This window comes from Desmodus rotundus, chromosome 12 (assembly GCF_022682495.2).
Source record: "Desmodus rotundus isolate HL8 chromosome 12, HLdesRot8A.1, whole genome shotgun sequence".
Classification (NCBI taxonomy): Eukaryota; Metazoa; Chordata; class Mammalia; order Chiroptera; family Phyllostomidae; genus Desmodus; species Desmodus rotundus.
The window spans coordinates 84988955-84995963 of record NC_071398.1 but is presented as its reverse complement, the minus strand read 5'-3'; the positions used below and the strand labels follow the sequence as shown (position 1 = coordinate 84995963).

At 43.0% G+C, this 7009-nt stretch overlaps 1 non-coding gene across 1 annotated transcript; it reads right to left on the bottom strand.

The window, feature by feature from the left end:
- Positions 1-314: 314 nt before the first annotated feature.
- On the bottom strand, positions 315-446 carry LOC112299172 (small nucleolar RNA SNORA68). The gene has a single exon (XR_002974223.1). It is a non-coding gene; the product is annotated as a small nucleolar RNA SNORA68 (small nucleolar RNA).
- Between the last annotated feature and the right edge of the window lie 6563 nt (positions 447-7009).

The following is a 7009-nucleotide window of genomic DNA, read 5'->3' as shown; positions in this document are numbered from 1 at the left end:
TGTGTTTATATGAGATATGTGTCTAGGCAGGGAGAGGAGCTGTCCTACTTTTGAGGAAGGGGGCTGATTATCACAGTTTCTTCCCTTCTGTTCCCATCATCCTAGTTCACAACCTCATTGTATCTTTCTGGACTGTCATTTTCACTTCCTGTTTTCCTTGCTTGCTAGTCCCTGTCTCTGAGTAATCTATACTTCCCATTGCTTCCTAATTCACTCACCTCACCCAATGGGAACCCTATTCCCCTTGGGTTCCCCATACATCCTGAATTCTTCAGTCTTTCTTTTTTTTTCCCTCCCACCCCTTTTTCCCCCAGGGGTGTAGAACTTCTCAATTCACTTTGAGAGGCAGAGGCACAGCCCCTAAAGGCAATGAGATCTGCTTGCTGTCGGCACCTTTGTTTAAACTGCTGCTACCACAAACAGTAGTTCTTGGGTTTAGGTGCCTGGTTCAGTATATCTTTTAAGACCCTCCAAAAAAATAGAAAAATAAAAACATAAAAAAATAAAAAAAATTTAAAAAGACCTTCCATAATGCAACTCCACCCTAGCACCAAGCCCTGGTTCACATCCCTGCATGGGGCAGCCCTGACTGATTTATTCGCCTTCGAGACAAGAGGGGTAGAGCAAGCTGTCTACGAGTTCTGAGCTCCAAGCAGTGGAAAGACAGGAGCACAGCCCATAGGCATCGCAGAGGCCGAGTGGTGGTGGAGAGTGCAGCTCAGGCTCTGATCTGACGTCTGAGGCTAGAAGGAATGGAGCAGTGCCTAGAGCTCACAAGAAAGTAAAAAATAAGGACCGTTCCTCTGTCTCCATCCTTAGAATCACCTCCACTCTCCTCCAGCAGTAGCCTTCTCCTGGTCAGAATTTAGAATATGTTGTTGCTTTGAGTGATTTGGGATTCACTCATCTGTCAGGCTCTTCCCTGTCCATCCTTTCTCTCTCCTTCCCTTTTTCCCTCTCTGCCTTTCTTTTTCCTGGACTGATGGTACCTCTTATCCGTAAGGCCCTGCAGCAGGTAGAGTCCTTGCTCTAGGAGGCTTTGGTCAGTGACTGTCCATGTGTAAGGGTAACCAGTGTTTGACTATAGTGCCAAGAGCACACAGAGGTACCAGAATCGCAGAGCAGAGTCCTGAGAAGTGGAGGGTTAAAGCAACAGTGCAAAGACAAAACAACAAAAAAAACAAGCTCAGTCTTTTCACTATCCAAGATAAGATATGTAGGATAAAAAGGGACAGAGTTTCAGCTATAAAAATAGAACAGAGAAAGAACAGTGGGATAACCATGGCCACTTGAGACATGTTGACGTTTTCATTTTTCCCTGAATCCCAGAGCATTTCACACCTCCAGGCCTTTGTAGGCCCTTGACCTTCAGCATGCAATGCTCTCCACCCCATAGCTCTGCATAGCAGGCTTAGTCCATCTGTAAAGATTTGCCCAAGTTAAAGTCCTCCTCACCAAGAAGCTTTCCTGAAAGCCCCTAGAGCTTGGTGCAACCTTAACCTTCTGGTCTGCTCTCTACTAAAGCACTCAGCTTCTTATAATTCCTTGCTTCCATATGTGTCTTCTCTTTCATCTAGGATGTGAAAAGCCACAGGGGGCATTGGGAGTTCATCTTTGTGCATAGTAGGCAGTCAATCAAGTTCAATTACTTAATGCAGAATTCCATTTCAAGTGACCTAGCCTTACGCCATCCTAGAAGCTTAGTCACTGAGCACTGGTTATAAACTCAAGAGCTATTATTGCTCAACCAATGCTGGCAAATTCTTTCTTTTTTTTAAATATATTTTATTGATTATGCTATTACAGTTGTCCCATTTCCCCCCCTTCACTTCACTCCATCCTGCACACCCCCTCCCTCCCATATTCCCCCCCTTTAGTTCATGTCCATGGGTCATACATATAAGTTCTTTGGCTACTACATTTCCTATGTCTACCTCCCCCCGTCTATTTTCTATCTACCATTGATGCTACTTATTCTCTGTACCTTTCCCCTCTCTCTCCCTCACCCACTCCCCTGTTGATAACCCTCCATGTGATCTCCATTTCTGTGGTTCTGTTCCTGTTCTAGTTGTTGGCTTAGTTTGCTTTTGTTTTTGTTTTAGGTATAGTTGTTAATAACTGAGTTTGCTGTCATTTTTGCTGTTCATATTTTTGATCTTCTTTTTTGTTAGATAAACCCCTTTAACATATCATATAATAAGGGCTTGATGATGATGAACTCCTTTAACTTGACCTTATCTGGGAAGCACTTTATCTGCCCTTCCATTCTAAATGAAGGCTTTGCTGGATAGAGCAATCTTGGATGCAGGTCCTTGCCTTTCACGACTTGGAATACTTCTTTCCAGCTCCTTCTTGCCTGTAAGGTCTCTTTTGAGAAATCAGCTGACAGTCTTATGGGAACTCCTTTGTAGGTAAGTGTGTCCTTTTCTCTTGCTGCTTCAAAGATTCTCTCCTTATCTTTAATCTTGGGTAGTGTAATTATGATGTGCCTTGGTGTGTTCCTCCTTGGGTCCAGCTTCTTTGGGACTCTCTGAGCTTCCCATACTTCCTGGAAGTCTATTTCCTTTGCCAGATTAGGGAAGTTCTCCTTCATTATTTGTTCAAATAAGTTTTCAATTTTTTGTTCTTCCTCTTCTCCTTCTGGTACCCTATAATTCGGATGTTGGAATGTTTAAAGATGTCCTGGAGCTCCCTAAGTCTCTCCTCATTTTTTTGAATTCTTGTTTCTTCATTCTTTTCTGGTTGGATGTTTCTTCCTTGCTTCTGGTCCACACCCTTGATTTGAGTTCCAGTTTCCTTCCCATCACTATTGGTTCCCTGTACATTTTCCTTTGTTTCTCTTAGCATAGCCTTCATTTTTTCATCGAATTTGTGGCCAAATTCAACCAGTTCTGTGAGCTTCCTGATTGCCAATGTTTTGAACTGAGCATCTGATAGGTTGGCTGTCTCTTCGTTGCTTAGTTGTATTTTTTCTGGCGCTTTGTTCTGTTCTTTCATTTGGGCCATTTTTTTTGTCTCCGTGCCTGTTTAAAGGGGCGGAGCCTTAGGTATTCACCAGGGCGGGGCACCGCTCCTCGCTGCATGTGGGGGAGGGGTTGGAGAGGGAGCAATGGCTCTTGCTCCACTCTCTGCTGGTTTTCAGTCACTCCCTCTGCTACCTCAAATTGGGCCCCTCTGGTGCTGCTTCCCGAGTGGGTGGGTTTGTGCACACTCTAGGCCCCTGTGGGTCTCTCTGGCGAACTCTCCTGTGAGGCTGGGAGTTTCTCCTGCTGCCACCTCAACCCCCACGGGTGTTTTCTTTTTCTTTTTCTTTTTTTTTTAAATTTATTTTTTATTGTTATTCAATTACAGTTGTATGCCTTTTCTCCCCTTACCTCCCCCCACCCCAGCTGAACCCACCTCCCTCCCCCATCCCCACCATCCCCCCCGATTTTGTCCATGTGTCCTTTATAATAGTGGGAAGAGGGGATTGCAGGGTGTTTTCAATCAGTGGTTTGAGGCTTTATTTCCCCACGCTGGAGCCCTGGGTTGCACCAGTCTGTCACCCAGTCCACCAGCTGCTGCCTCGCCAGCCAGCTGCACCTTTGCCCACCCTGCTCTACAATCTGCCACCTCGCTGGGTCCACCAGCCGCAGCCTTGCCAGGAGTCCTCTCCTCCCTGGCTGCCCGTCTCTGCCCCTTCTACCAGTCTGGATGAATGTTTCTTCTTTATCTCCTTGGTTGTCAGACTTCCATACAGTTCGATTTTCTGTCAGTTCTGGCTGGTTTTTGTTTTTAAATTGTTGCTGTCCTTCTTTTGGTTGTGCAAAGAGGCACAGTGTGTCTCCCTATGCCTCCATCTTGGCCAGAAGTCTCTCCTGTGCTGGCAATTTCTTTCTTTCTTTCTTTCTTTCTTTCTTTCTTTTTTAAGATTTTATTTATTTATTTTTAGAGAGAGGGGAAGGGAGGGAGAGAGGGAGAGAAACATCAATGTGTGATTGCCTCTCACGTACCCCCTACTGAGGTCCTGGCCTGCAATGCAGGCATGTGCCCTGACTGGGAATTGAACCAGCGAAGACTCTTTGCTCCGCAGTCCAGCACTCAATCCACTGAGCCATACCAGCCAGGACCAGTGCTGGGAATTTCTGGTTTTCGGTCCTCAACTTGATAGCTTAGCTGCTTAGATAAGTCTAAGCAGTACTGCCAGGGCCCAGCACTCCCTGCGGTGTGCTGGGGCAGCCTAACAACACGGCAGACACCGCTGTAGGGATCCACTCCCAGATAGTGGTGCAGCCAGACCCTGCAACCTCCTGGGAGGAGTCAGACCTGGGCTTGGCTCCTTTGTGACCAAGGTGAAGCTTTGTCATTTGTCTCTAGGCTGCGGTTTTCTACATCTGTCATGTGGTTGTGGGTCCTAATTAGAAAGCTGTTAGAGATTCCTGAAAGGACTGTTATTGTACAGCTGCACAAAGGGCATTATGTCACAGTGGTATAAGAGCACAGCAAACAATGTGAACTAGGAATAATAAGGGCACTTATTCCCAGAAGCACATTGATTTAAACCACAAAAGCTCCTTGGAACAGGGCTCGAGAACTGTAAAAGCCTAAGCAATCAACAGCCCCTGTGGGAGGGGAGCCCATGCCAGGCCGCTGTTGGAGGGCTCATTTCTTCCCTGTTGGCAGGCCAGTCTTGTCCCTCAGGTATTCTCCCTCTGGTGAAATTTCCCTGCTGTAATGACTCCAGCCTGTTTGCTGGGTTCTGGGGAGAAGATACCATTACTTCTACCTCCTTGCATAAGAAGCAAAGAATTGGCCTTAGCACAGCTCAGTTCACTTTTCATTCTCCGTATGATGAAGACAGGTCTCCAGATAATAGAAACTTCATCACCACTTTCGCTTCTAAAATCTGCGGAGCAGAAATAGCATCTGGGTCCCACCTTGACCCGGCCATGACTACCTCTGCTGAGTAACTTTGGAAAGCCACCAGATGCAATGTGTCTATGGAAAATAAAGCCACCTTACCAAACAGGTCATCCTGGAGTGGAAAAATATGTTTCAGCCCGGCCCTGACAGCAGAAAGGGCAGGATCTGCAAAGAAAAAGAATGTGGCTCTGATTGCGTAAACATTTCAAACTTCCAAATGACAAAAAGCACCACGAACCAAACTGTAAGAACTACATGATGAAAAGAACATTATGCTAAGGATTATGTTCATGGAAATAAGTCAGGGCAAGGCAAGTGCTGTGTGATCTCACTCACTCGTATATGTGGAACATAAGAAAACAGTAGGTACAGAAAATAGATCAGAGGATGCCAGAAGTGGGTGAAATTGGTGAAGAGGGTCAAAAAGTACGAACTTCTGGTTATATTGTGTTGACCAAAAAGTCCAGTTAGTTCTTTCTATAAAATAAAAGACATTTTTCATTTTCACCAATAACTTTAATGTTTTGGATATTTTGAGTATGTCACCTATGTCGAGTGTTGTATCATGTTAATTGTTCTCAATTAATGTCTTGATTTGATCGCTATCAAGTTCAACTGGTCTACCTGACTGTGTAGCATCATCCAGAGAGACATCTCCAGCACGAAACCTCACAAACCACTTTTGACACGTTCGGTCAGTCACAGCATCTTTGCCGTATACTGCACAAATCGTTTCTTGCATTTCAGTTGCATTTTTATCTTTCCTGAAATAATAAAGCATAATATGCTGAAAATGTCACATATTTTCTTCCATCTTCAATATTAAGATGGCTGCACAAAAATTCACCAATTTTGGGGTTTTTTTTAATGCACGCTGATATGGCAGCTGTCACAATTCCATCTAACAAAATTGTTTCAAATGAAGTTAAAGACAACTAAGTGCTACTAGAGCCATTTTATAGAAAAAAAACCAAACTATTTGGCCAACCCAATAAAAGAAGTCCTGGTAATTTGATGTACAGTATCGTGACTGTAGTTAACTGTACTGTATTGTGTATTGGAATGTTGCAAACAGAGTACATCTTAAATGTTCTCACTTCAAGAAAAAAAGTGTGTGTAACTATGTGCAGTCACGGATGTTAACTAGACTTTGTGCTGATCACTTAGCAACATACACAAATATCAAATTGTGTTGTATACCCGAAAGTAATGTTCTATGTCAATTATATCTCAATTTATAAATTGAGGAGATGTATTTGTAACAAGTACTACCCTTAATATATAAAGGTTTTTAAGAGCTCTTAAGAAAACTACCAGCAACCCAACAGAAAAATGGGTTGAGGATATAGAAAACCCATAAAAGAAAAACTAGGAATGGCTAGTGAACAGCTTTTGAAAATATAATAATGAAATAAATGTAGGGAAAGAAATGCAAATTTAAACAATGAGATTTAAATTTTTACCTATTAGATTGGCAAAGATTTTTATTTTTAGTGGTGAGTGCTGATTTCACATTTGGAATCACCTAATAAAGCTAACAATAACTATATTCTATGACCCTGAAATTCCCTCCCTAATTTCTCCTAAAGAAACCTTTGCATTTGGGCTTAAGAAGACACATTTGGGCATGTTTATAACGTCCCTGTTTGTAATAGCACACATTGGAAAGAACCCAAATATCCATCAATAGACAAATAAATATGTAAAGTGTAATATAGTCATACAATAGAACACTACACAGCATTAGCAAATGATTATAGCTACATGCAGCAACGTGGATGAGCATAAAGCTGAGTGTATAAAATTAGACACTGATTCCATTTATATAATTTTTATGATGTTTTATGATGTTCGAAGTCAGACTGTCCGCTCCCTTTGTGGGGACATAGTAACTGGGAGGGCCGAGGAGGGCTGCCTGAGTGCTAACAGTGTTCAGCACGGAGAAAATTCACCATGTGTGTTCGCTCTGAGAAAATTCACCATGCCCGACACTTAAGATAAATGCACGTTTTTGTATATATGATATAACTGATTGATACATCTGCTTTAAAAGCAAGTCATAAAAGAGCACATACATAAGGTACAATCTTATTTATATAAAAAAGCG